This window comes from Suricata suricatta, chromosome 13, assembly GCF_006229205.1.
Source record: "Suricata suricatta isolate VVHF042 chromosome 13, meerkat_22Aug2017_6uvM2_HiC, whole genome shotgun sequence".
In the NCBI taxonomy this organism is placed as follows: Eukaryota; Metazoa; Chordata; class Mammalia; order Carnivora; family Herpestidae; genus Suricata; species Suricata suricatta.
The window spans coordinates 47453475-47466274 of record NC_043712.1 but is presented as its reverse complement, the minus strand read 5'-3'; the positions used below and the strand labels follow the sequence as shown (position 1 = coordinate 47466274).

At 43.7% G+C, this 12800-nt stretch overlaps 1 protein-coding gene across 2 annotated transcripts in view; it reads left to right on the top strand.

Moving 5' to 3' along the window:
- The first annotated feature begins 738 nt into the window (after positions 1-738).
- Positions 739-12800, top strand: part of FOCAD (focadhesin) — a 315637-nt gene continuing 303575 nt past the window's right edge. For both annotated transcript variants that reach the window (XM_029919606.1, XM_029919607.1), the window contains exon 1: positions 739-790. The gene's annotated coding sequence lies outside the window, so the exon portion shown is untranslated. The remainder of the gene's footprint in view (positions 791-12800) is intronic.

Sequence of the window (12800 nt, the reverse complement as noted above, 5' to 3'; positions counted from 1 at the left end):
TCTGCTGCCTCCTGTAGCTTCTGTTCTCTTGTGGGCGGCATTTTACATGCTCCTTATGAAAATGAGTGTTCACGCAAAGGTGGACACTCAGTAGTTACAATTAGGTGTGCTTGCTCTCTCCAGATGGTTTAACCGAGCAGAAATACCCAGGCTATAATATCCTATAGGACTATCCAACAGATGGATAAAGCAGTGTAGCATTGAGAGCAGCAGTTCTCTGTGTTGGCCAAGGAAGTAAAAATACGAAGCAGCAGCAGCCACAGGGGGAAGAACAAAGTGACAAGTCAACTGTTTGTATACATTTCCTGAATCCTTCATGTTATCGGGATTACTATTTTTTTTTTCCTGAGTAACAAAATCTCCAAGGACCAAGATGCTGCTTTGCATCGTCAAAAGCTGCAAAGGGGCAGGCTGCCAACAGGACTACCCAAGCACGCCGCAGCGGCATCTCCAGGCAAATTCCTTGAATCTGCTGTCCCGTAGGCTAATCCCCACTGCGGTGCAACCCCTCGGCCCCCACCTGCCGGCGCCGCTCCTCCTGCCCCCAGGCTCCCGCAGAGCAGCACTCACCGCCCACGCCGCCCTTCAGCCGCAGTGCGCGGCCTTGACCAGGGGCTTGCGTACGACGTACAGAGGAGGGGCGGGCCGGAGCCGGAGGAGGCCCGGCAGGAACTCGCAGTCTGAAGCCCATTGGTTCTCTCCCCCGTAGTCTCCGCCCCCAGGCGTTCGAGGCGGCGGGGCGGGCCACGTCAGGCAGCCGGCGCGGGGCTGAGCTTGTGGCAGAAGGGAGGTAAGCGATGCGGGGTGGCAGGCGGCCGGCTGCGGGCCGCTGCCCCCTGCTCAGAAGCCGCTGGATCGCCCTCTCCTGGGGCCTTTGTCAGCTTGGCGTGGAGGGCGGCTTAGGCCCTGCAGGCCTGGGGCTGTGCTGGAGACGGGGCTGCGGAGCATGTGGCGGCAGGGCCGCACCAGGGTGTGGGTGGCCAGGAAGGGGACAGGTCTTGCCATTTGGCCTCGTCCTTTCCTGTCTGGGCTCTGATCTGGAGGACTAGGCCTTCTGCGTTAGAGAGCTCCACGAGGCCTGGGCGGGGCCGGCTCTGGTGCCTGCAGTGGGGATCCGCAGGATCTTGACTCGGAAACAGATCAGCGCGATCCTTGCATACTTAACCTGCAGCAGGTTGCAGTTCTTCCACTCTTCCCTGACCGGTTCTCTAGTTGAAGGCAGTGCAGGGGATTCTGGGTCGCTTCCTTTCGGGCTAGGAGGTGGGGGGCCTGGAGGGACAGGGACAGTCTCCTCATTACTAGTGACTCATTCAGATCCTGTTCACTTCAGTGCAAAGGCTTATGGGTGAGCAAGGCCTGTTTTCAGACCTCCTGATTCTCTGGCTCTGTCTTCCCTTGCTAGAATTATCTGAAAAAAAAAAAAAGCACATATATATATTGTCAAATGCCTGCAACACCTATGCGGAGATTTGTGGAGACTTGCTGTTGTGTGTTGCACGTGTGGGTTTTAATTTCAGCTATGGCATCATCATGATCCCTCAGTTTAGTTCCTGAAATTGGAGCTTGTAGTATCAGTGAAGCCATTCTATCAAGTATCATGCAATCATTCACTCATCTATTTGATAACATTTTTTTGATGAATTCCTTAATGGTTAGGGTCTTATATCAGAAACTAAAATGGCATTCCCTGCCTTTCCCTCCATTGTATCTGCCAGTTTCATTGTCTATATTTGAGATGTAGGTTTCTTTTTGTTGATGGTTCAATTTCAGGTTCCGGATTTAGGTACAGAAGCTCATGATTCTATATCATAAGCTAGAGCTCTTCTGAGACCTCATTCAGTTTTTCTTACTCACCTCTAGTAAGCCTAAGCCATGATGGCTAGATGGGTTGTAATCCTGCCAACTACTATGAAAGACCCTACATCTTCTGTGCCTATGTGTAAAGTGAGGGGATGGGATTAGAAGTTTTCTGTAATTTTGAAATGTTCGAGGAGAGGAGGGGCAAATAGTATGTTTACTGAACTGTGTTAACAGTTGGGAAGTGACCATTTTTAAAACACAGAATGTATTTTATGATTATATGCTTTAATCTTTCTGAATCTGTCCACATTTACTTTTTGACTAGCAAAGCAGGTGCATATTTACAATTTTGATTCACATTCAGTTCTTGCATACAAAGCACTATGACTCATCTAAATTTTGAAATGTAATAATCAGGAGCTTTTTAATGTTAAGTTTAAGGCTATGATATCAAAACAATTGGATAAGTGCAGTTTTCAAAGTTTTGAGTTGCAGCTAAACCTCTGCCTTGGTGATTTGCATATTTGGTTAATGTTATGTAGTTACCATCACTTGGTTAATATCTATCAATGTCATGTCCGTTAACATGTATTTTATCAAGCTGAAACTTATTGGAATTCAGTTGATTGCTGCTTTCACTTGAGAATTGATAACCCAAAGGTAAATAAATCATTAGTTTGAGAATAAAAATGCCCATAGAGATAAAACAATAGGTTTTCATTTGCTGATTGATTAATGGGACTTACAGGTAAATCATTTGGCCTTTCTTCAGGTGCAAATACGATTTCTAAAATAGTTCTGAGACATAATATTCATATTGTGATAATTTTTGGATGTTGTTCACAAGCCATTATGTGAATTAAATCATTTATGTCACTATTAGGGATTTTGAAAGTTTAAGGAAACACAACTTTTCAAAGTTTTGCTTTTGCAAAATTTCTAAAACTTTCTAGTTCTAGAAATGGACCAGATCAAGATGGGAAGATTGAGAAAGGCAAGAACTGAGGGAAAAATTACTCCAAGGGAGGCTTTTCTAACTTAAAATTTGAAGAGAAAAAAACACAATGAAAAATGTAACTTCCCTTCAAAGAACTTAAAATATTGTGTGGAAGCCACAGAGAGGCCCAGAACACACAGAGAAATGGCATAATTAGACGTATGCATCGTGTACTGTGGGAGACAGAGGAAAGCTGTTTGAGATTTCAGGAGATTCACAGAAGGGTTTCTGGAGCATGTTGACTTGAACTGAATTTTGGAAGCAAGTAGAAATTAGTTGGTGATGGGGCACCTGGGTGGCTCAGTTGGTTAAGCGTCTGGCTTCGGTTCAGGAGATGATCTCACGGTTCGTGGGTTCGAGCTCTGCGTCGGGCTCTGTGCTGACAGCTAGCTCAGAGCCTGGAGCTGCTTCAGATTCTGTGTCTCCCTGTCTCTCTGACCCTCCCCTGCTCGTGCTGTCTCTCTCTATCTCTCAAAAATAAATAAAAAACATTAAAAAAAAAAGGGGCGCCTGGGTGGCTCAGTCGGTTGGGCTTCCGACTTCGGCTCAGGTCAGATCTCAACGTTTGTGGGTTCGAGCCCCGCGTCAGGCTCTGTGCTGACAGCTAACTCAGAGCCTGGAGCCTGCATCTGGTTCTGTGTCTCCTCTCTCCGCCGCTCCCCCTCTCATGCTCTGTCTCTCTCTGTATCAAAAATAAATAAAACATTTAAAAAAAAGTAAAAAAAAAAAAAAGAAATTCGTTGGTGAGGATGGAGGATAAAACATTCTAGGCCCAAGAAAGAAGGGAGGTCAAACTGACAGATTGGAGATCAAACAGACTCTTAATGTAGTAAGGGCTGGAGAGAGAGATGACGTTTAATATCAAACAAAGGGCACATAATGAAAGGCCCTCTTTCCTACTGTTTTAAAGATTTTGAACTTTATCCTTGAAGCTGTGGTGATCCAGTGGGTAAGAGATTTTTAAGGTGAAGAAAGTTAAGGTCAGTTTCATGTGGCAAGGTGAGGAATGAATTGTAGTGGAGCAAGGCCCATTTGTGAAAGCACAGTAGGATAGAGCTCCAAATGATGCAGGGCTCGAGAGAATAGGATGGATCTAAGATCTATGTACTCGTGGTAGGAATGCAAGGGGGCGCAAAGTGTTAGTCAGACAGTGGTTGAAGTGTTGGAATGTGACGTTTAGACTGCATGGATGTGGTGACCAAGCCAAGAGGAGGCTGAAAGATTGATAGAAACTCCTGGTTCAAGGGATTAGAAGTGTGTGTGACGTGTGCGTGTAGGTATAAGGGAGGCAGCTGATAGAAGTACTCCAGGATCAGAAGAACGTTGGAGTTTAAGATTTTAGGGTACGAATAGAATGTAGGATTTGGCCAGAGATGTAGATGGCTGATATGGAGGTGAAACGGAGATATTCGAAAACAATGAGACTGGTGTATCTGATGAGTCACTGACTTAGAAATGGACCCCAGAAGACCATGGTACCCAGGGTGGAGAGCAGGACTATGGTTTCTGAGGGTTTAGATCACCTGTACTAGTGATTAGTATATATGGGAGATAAAGATATTTGGATGGCATGACCTCAGAGGTATGACAGTAAAAGGTAAGGCTTCTTCTGGGCCTTGGAGCTTGGAAGGATGGTTAGCTTTCACTGTGGTGGCCACTAAAGAAGGGGAGCACAGTTCCGTTCAGCTGAAGAAGTTGGGGGAGCATCTTCGTGCTGTCAGTGGAGTCGGCCTAGGATTCTCTCTGTCTACCCCGCCGCTCCCCTGCTTGTGTTTGTTTGTGCTCCCTCTCTCCCAACTTTCTCTCAAAATAACTTTATTTTTTATGTTTTTATTTATTTTTGTGAGAGACAGAGAGAGAGAGAAAGATACAGAGCACGAGCTGGGGAGGAGCAGAGAGAGAGGGAGAAACGGAATGTGAAGCAGGCTCTAAGCTCTGAGCTGTCAGCCTAGAACATGACATGGGACTTGAACCCATGGATCTTGAGATCATGACCTGGGCTGAAGTGAGATGGTGCTCAACCAACTTAGCCACCCAGGCGCCCCTCAAGATAAACTTTAAAAAGAAGTAGGGGGAGCATCTGGTGAAGACGCTGGGGATCTAATAATAAAACTTGTTGGCCATGATATCAGAATCCAAAAAGCGAGGACTGTTTAGTGTTTATTGAAGACAAAGGCAGGTTAGGAAGAGTTGGGTGTGTGAGAAAGGCTGACCGAGTTTTTCTGAAGCATTCGTCTGGCTTGGGAGTTACACATAGTAGTTGGCATGTCAAGTTTGGGTGAAGCTTCTTGTTGGCAGCCTCCGCCCATCCCAGCAAGTCATCCTCCTTTCTGTCACCGTAAGACAGCAGGTAGAGAACTCTTTCTAGACTCCAAAACAGTGAAATATCTCCAGTGAATATTTGTGTTATTTGTCAGAGAAAGGAGAGGCAGCAACCTTTTTGCTTCTTGGACTTCTTTTTGACCTTTGGATTTCCAAAACGCTTTTCATCACACGTGCCAGCTCTCCTGTATTGTAGGTGTGTCTGGAAGGCTGTGTTGACCATGTTAGGTGTGTTCTGGACTCAGGTGTGAAAAACGCCTTGATAACCATGACAATTGCCGCGGACTTGGGAGGCGGGCATACATGCATCTACCTCAGATTTCCCTCCTGTGACTTCAGGGTCTTGAGTCCCATCCAGCAGTCTGTGTTTCTAAGGACGATTCCTCACTCATGCATAAGTTCCTGTTCCTTTTACCTCTTCAAAGATTTGGCTTCAGTTTCTTTCTCTCCTGCAAAATTGTATTTTCCCTCATTACTGATTATTCCCGATGTAAACAGGTTGTTTCTCTTACCTTGAAACAATTGCCTTTCGGGGAGCCTGGCTGGCTGAGTCGGTGGAGCGTGTGGCTCTTGAGCTTGGGGTTGTGGGTTTGAGCCCCACATTGGGTGTAGAGGTTACTTAAAATCTTAAAAAAAAGTCTTTAAAAGACTGGCTGGCTCGGTTAGGAGCATGCAACTTTTGATGTTGGGGTTGTGAGTTTGAGCCCCACATTGGATTTAGAGATTACTTAAATAAACACTTAAAAAAAATAAAATTTTTATTGTCTCTGGGGGGTGGAGGGGCAAGAGGAAGAGAGAGAGAGAATCGTAAGTAGGCTCCACACTTAGTGCAGGCCTGGATGTGGGGCTTGGTACTGGGATCATGATCTGAGCTGAAATTAAGAGTGCTGTCAGCATGCTCAACCAACTGAGCCCCCCAGGCACCCCTCCAAAAACTAAAATCTTAAAAAAAAATTAAATCCTTAAAAAAAGTAGCTTTATTCACCCCATTCCCCCGTTATGCCACCACATAATTTCTTTTTCCCCCTTTATGGCAAAATTTAACTTTCTTCTCTTTCTTCTTCAAACCCACTGCAATCCGGCTTCCCTCACTACTCTGAAAAAATTTGCTCTCCTCAAAGTGACTGTGGCTTTCATTTTGCTAAATCCAAAGGTCTGTTTTTTAATCCTCATCTCTTACCCGACCTATCAGCATTTCTGCCCCAACTTTACTGATATATCACTGATACATACCATTGTGAAGATTTAAGAGAGGAGAAATCTAATAGGTGTTTTATTTATTTATTTAATTTTATTATTTTTTTAATAGGTGTTTTAAAAATGATCACTCTATGGGGTGCCTGGGTGGCTCAGTAGGTTAGGTGTCCAACATTGGCTCAGGTCATGATCTCACAGTTCATGAGTTCGAGCCCTGTGTTGGGCTGTCTGCTGACAGCTCAGGCCTGGAGGCTTCTTTATATTGTGTCTCCGTCTTTCTCTGCTCCTCCCCTGTTTATGCGTATGTGCTTTCTCTCTCTCTCTCTCTCTCTCTCTCAAAAATAAACAAATATTAAAACACTTAAAAAAAAAATCACTCTGGGAGTGCCTGGATGGCTCAGTTGGTTGAGCGTCTGACTCTTGATCTGAGCTCAGGTTATGATAATCACAGTTTATGAGTTTTGAGCCCCACATCAGGCTCTGTGCTGGCAGTGTGGAACCTGTTCGAGATTCTGTCTCTCCCTTTCTTTCTGCTTCCCCCAAATAAATAAATAAAAAGCATTTAAATATATATATATAATAATCACTCTGGCTGCTCTGCTGACAATATTTCGGTGGGCAAGGAATAGAACAATTAGAAGACTATGGTAGATTGCAAAAAATGCTCCAAATTCTTTGCATTTCTATATGCACGTTTCTTTACAAAGTGACTTTGTTGCTTCCCTCATAAAGAGGCAGTCTGTTTCTCCATCCCCTTGAATCTGGGCTTCCTTGTGACTGCTTTGATCAGCAGCACGAGAAGTGGGATTTCTTAGTCTCAAGGCCACGTGGCTTCCTCTGGCCTTGCTTCCGTGAGACCACCATGTTAAGAAGCACGGAATAGCTTGCTGTAACACATGTAGCAGAGACAAGCCATCCCGGCTGAAGCCTCAAGCCCACCAGTCCCCCTTTGTCCCATGAGAGAGCTTTGACAAGACTAGCAAAAGAAGCACCCCCTCTTTTCTTCAAACCCAACCCAAATTGTCAACCCCAGAATCACAAACTAATAAATGATCGTTGCTTTGCCTCACTAAATTTCAGGGGTGGGTTGTAATACCTACCCAATATAGAGGCTGTTAGAACATTAAGGACATAAACAATGGGGGGTTACACTAGAGTGAGAGTAGTAGTAGGTAATGAGAAGTGACAAGAAGATTCTAGACATATTCTGAAGGTATAACCAACAGGCTTTTCTAATAGCTTATGTGTGGATTGTAAGAGAAAGAGAAGAGTCAAAGATGACACCCAGGTTTTTGCCCTGAGTCATGGAAAAGAAGGAGTTTCCATTAACAGAGATGCGGAAGACCACAGATGGAGCAAGTATAGGGAAGAAATCAGGACTTGAGTTTGAGCTTTCTATTAGTCATTCAAGTAGAAACACTGAGTAAGTATCTGGATAAACAGAGTCTGGATTTCAAGGATTGAGGTCCAGGTTAAAAATATAAATTTCGCAGCTAACTATTAATAGTATTAAAGACAATGATATGATTGAGGGACTGTGAGGTCTAATACTGAGCCCAGGAGCACTCCAGTATTAAGAGGTCAGAGAGGTAAGAAAGAACCAGGAAGGAAAAAGAAAAGATATCAGGTAAAAGAAAAACCAGGAATCGTGGCATCTTTGATAATTGAGAGAAGAAGGTGTTTCAGGAAGCAGAAAGCGACTTAAAAAAATGCTAATAGGAGGGAAGACTAGGTGACTCAGTCGGTTAGGTGTCCGACTTCCGCTCAGGTCATGATCTCACAGTTCGTGGGTTTGAGCCCCACGTCAGGCTCTGTGCTGACACCTCAGAGCCTGGAGCGTGCTTCAAATTCTGTCACTCCCTCTCTCTGCTCCTCCCCTATTTGCGCTCTGTCTTTCTGTCAAGAATAAATAATCATTTAAGAAAAAATTTTAAAATGCTGATAGGAAATGGCAACTATGGGACAGGCTGGAGGTGGCAGGTAATATAATGGTGGTGATCATTTAGCAAAAATGTTATGTTGTACATCTCAGAGTGAAGAGGCTGCTAATAGGTAACTAAAGAGCAGACATTCCATGCCATTGATTTGAGAATATGACATTCTAACAAAGAATGAAGAACACTTTGGCTAAGCAGACCTCTGAAAAAAAACAGGTCACAAAAGCATTTGTAGGAAGAAGCCACGAACTTCCTCGGGTAATAGCCAGAATCTGTTCTGAGAGCTTTTCCATAAAACACCAAAGAGAGAGATTCTCGGTCCTGAAAAAAGTTTGGTACCGAAAACCTACCTTTAGTGTTCTGCATCTCAGCGTATGACTGACCCAGTTGTCTGGGCTGAAACCTTGGGTATCTTCCTTTATTCTTCGTACCTTCCACATCCAATCCATGAGCACGTCTTGCCAACACATACGTTGTCCGACCTCTTCTCACCATTGCTGCTGCTGTTCTCTGAGGCAATGTGGTTTCTCTCCCGGATTATTGCTGTAACCTCCTCATGGTCTCTTTTTTGCCATCCTTGTCTGCTTATGGTTTATTCTCCGGAGAAGCCAGAATAATCTTTTTAAGATGACAGTCAAGTCTGACATTGCCACATCCCAAACCCTGTAGGACTCTCTGTCTCACTGAGGAATCCCAAAGGCTCACAGCTCCCTGTAAGGACTTACATGGTCTAGGCCCTCAGTCACTCTTTCCTCTCCCACGGCCCAGCTTGTTCATGGGCTCCGGCCACATTGGTGTCCTCTGTCTTCCCTAAACTTGCTGAGCAAGCTGCCACCCCAAGGTTTTTGCATTAGTGTTCCTTCTGTCTGGAATGTTCATTATTTCCTTCTGGCCTCCATCCAAATGTGACTATCTCAGAAAGGCCTTTCTTTATTCTTTGGCAGATGCCCAAACGTATAAGACTTCCTTAAAGGGGCACCTGGGTGGCTCAATTGGTTAAATGTCTGACTCTTGCTTTAGGCTCAGGTCACGATCTCCTGGTTTGTGAGTTCGAGCCCGGTGGGGGACTCTGAACTGACAGTGTGGAGCCTGCTTGGGATTCTTGGTCTCTGCCCTTGGCTTGCTTTCTCTCTGCCAATACATAAATAAATAAATAAATAGACAGACTGCCCTAAAATTTATCTATTGATGATGCAATTTTTTGATGTTTTATGTTATATATGCATTTGGAAAATTAAAAGAAACTAAACTCTGTGCACTGTAATACAAGCAATTAAAAGTACCTAGCTTTTGTCAAGTTTCAGTTATGTTAGATGAATTAAGTGTTAGAGAGCTGCTGTATGTATCACATAGTAGTTAACAGTATGTATTGTGCCTTTCAAAATTTGTTTCTGTTTAAAAAAGTTTTTTAATGTTTTATTTTTGAGAGACAGAGACAGCATGAGCAGGGGAAAGTCAGAGAGAGAGGGAGACACAGAATCTGAAGACAGGCTCCAGGCTCTGAGCTGTCAGCACAGAGCCCGACGCGGGGCTCAAACCCACGAAAAGTGAGATCATGACCTGAGCCGAAGCCGGATGCTTAACCGACCGAGCCACCCAGGCATCCCTTGTTTCTGTTTTAGAGAATATTTTTATTTTTATTTATTTATTTATTTTTAGAGAGCAGGAGAGGGGAGAGGGAGAGAGAATTCCCAGCAAACTCCATGCTCCCGCCGCCTGCGGGGGTCATGACCTGAGCACAAATTAAGAGTCGTAGGCTCACCCGACTGAGCCACCTGGGCGCCCCCAAACATGAGTAGATCTCATGTTATTATTATTATTATTTTTTACCACAAAACAAAAACAAAAGGATGCAAGACCTGAAAGGTGTTGCATATCTCTTATCTTGAGTGTGCTGATGGTGTCACGGGTGTTTGCATTTGTCCCAACTCTTCACGTGGTACTTGTGAAATATGTGCATTTCTTTGCATGGCCTGTATCCATTAGTCTACAGGAGCACTGTGGAAAGATACCTACTCCCTCAGCTGAGGCTAACTTACTTGATTAACATGAGATTGGAGAAAGTTGAACACACTGGAGGAACACTTAATTTTTTTCAGGGACAGATGGATTAATCTGCTGGCAAACAATTTAGAATCAAAGGTAATTCTGTTAGCTTACTTGTTTGTAACTCTGCAGGACCATTATAGCTTCTAATAACTCAAAGGTATGACTTTCTCATTAAATAACTCTTAATAAGCAGTGTAATTGGATCAAGTGAGACTTTTTTTATCTTGGTGTGTGCTGTGGTGAAACTGCCTCTTATAGACAATGATAAAAGACCACGGGTTTCCAGTGAATCAATAACATTACTATTTTTGGTTAAGATTTAATTTTTTAAAAGTACTCTCTACACCCATTGTGGGGCTCAAACCCACAACCCTGAGATCAAGAGTTGCACACTCAGTCGCATGATGGAGCCAGTCATGAACCCCAAGATCATAAATTTTTTCACTGAGACCCCAAAACTGACCTTATGGTTTTATTTGAAGAGAATGAATAACTTTTATTTCGTGTAAAAAAAAGTAATGTATGCCAATTGCAGGGGAGGTGGGGAATTAAATGTAGCAAATATGAGGAGGAACGTGACAGGTGGTAATCACCTATCTTATTATCCAGAAAGGAACTTGTTAGCATTTTTGCATATTCACTTTTTCCTTAATCCTGTGTCTTTATATGCATACACACACACACACACACACACACACACACACACACACACTTCTTTGTGTTCATGGTTATTTGCAAAAATTTTTCATTCTTTTTTTAACTTTTTAATGTTTACGTACTTTTTGAGAAGAGAGAGACAGAGACAGAGCACGTGAGCTAGCAGGGGAGGGACAGGGTGGGGGACAGAGAGAGAGGGAGACAAAGAATCCAAAGCAGACTCCAGGCTCTGAGCTGTCAGCACAGAGAGCCTGACACTGGGCTTGAACTCATGAACTATGAGATCATGACCTGAGCCAAAGTGGGCCACTTAATTGACTGAGTCACCCAGGCTCCCTTCTTTCATTTTTTTTTTTAACTCTACCATAAGCATTTCCTTATACGATTCAAACTTTGTAAATGTATTTTCCATAAAATAATCAATATTTTGTCTGCATATTCCTTAGATTACCTTTTAGATCAATCAATGAATAACTTTACGCAGAAAATGGTTGTTTTTTTAAATTTTTTTATTTTTTATTTTTTTCTTTTTATTTTATTTATTTATTTTTTAACATATGCAATTATTTTCCATCATTTACAGTACAGTAGTTACAATGACACTCCAAACAGAAAAGCAAAGTAAAAAATCAAAACACCAACTTACTTCATGTAATTAGACTTATACAGAAATTAGAAGTTTAAGTAACAACTAGTTAATCACCTAATTTCACAGCTATCTGAAGTGGCAATCGTTATATAGGAAAATGGTTGTTTTTAACCCTACTGTATTTTTTGCTGTTGTTGTTTTAATGCTTATTTATTTATTTTGAGAGAGTGGAAGAGTGGACGCACATGGAGAGGGAGTGAGAGACTCCCAAGCAGGCTCTACACTGTTAGCACGGAGCCCAGTGCAGGGCCCGATGTCACAAACTGTGAGATCATGACCTGAGCTGAAATCAAGAATCTGACACTGAGCCACTCAGGCGGGGCCTCCCCCCCCCCCCCCCCCCCGCTCACCGCCCACCCTTTTGTATTCTTACACTTTTGAAATGGGAAGTGAATAGGATTTGAGGACTACAGGCCACACTTTGGGCTGTTGCCAAGAAATGCCAAACATAAGAGCAAATGCTCAGCAAGTAGCTTGCCTGCCCACTCCCAAACACAGTGGGTTCGTTTAGACTCACCCTAGACTTTCAGCTTTGTTGTGCTAAGTTCCTTGTGGAATTCAGTTTAGTGGGTGGGGCTTGGGGAGGCCCTTGTGGTCTGGGAATCGGGCTGGTTCTGCCTTATTTCCGTGGCTTTGAGGGCCTTTGCATCAGTATGGAGGTAAGCCAGGTTGGGAGCAATCTTAGTGTTTGAATTTGGGCCGAGAGGCAGACGTAGTCTTTGAGGTTGAAATGAAGCTCTTTGAACGCTGGCTTTATTGTGAGTTCCTGGGCTGTAGAGCTGTGGCTGTTGTCCCTGTCCATCTTGTTAGTCATTTATTTCCAGCATAGTGTTGAAAAGTTTCATGGAAACTGTACATATAAAAATTGTATGTAATGGTTTTAAAATTTGTAACATTAAAAAAAATACTTGGGATGTCTGGGCAGCTCAGTGGGTCGAGCATCTCATTTCTTGATTTCAGCTTGGGTCATGATCCCAGGGTCGTGGGATCAAGCTCTGTGTCGGGCTCCACGCTGAGTGTGGAGCCTGCTTGAGATTTTCGTTCTCTCTGCGCCTCCCTTCCCACCCCCAAAAAAATTCCATGAGGAGCTACAAGGTCTTCCTTCTCCTCCACCTGCTCTTCCTCCTCCTTTAAGTATAACTCTTTTGGTAAAGATTTTAACGTAATCTCTACATCAACTTGGGGCTCGAGC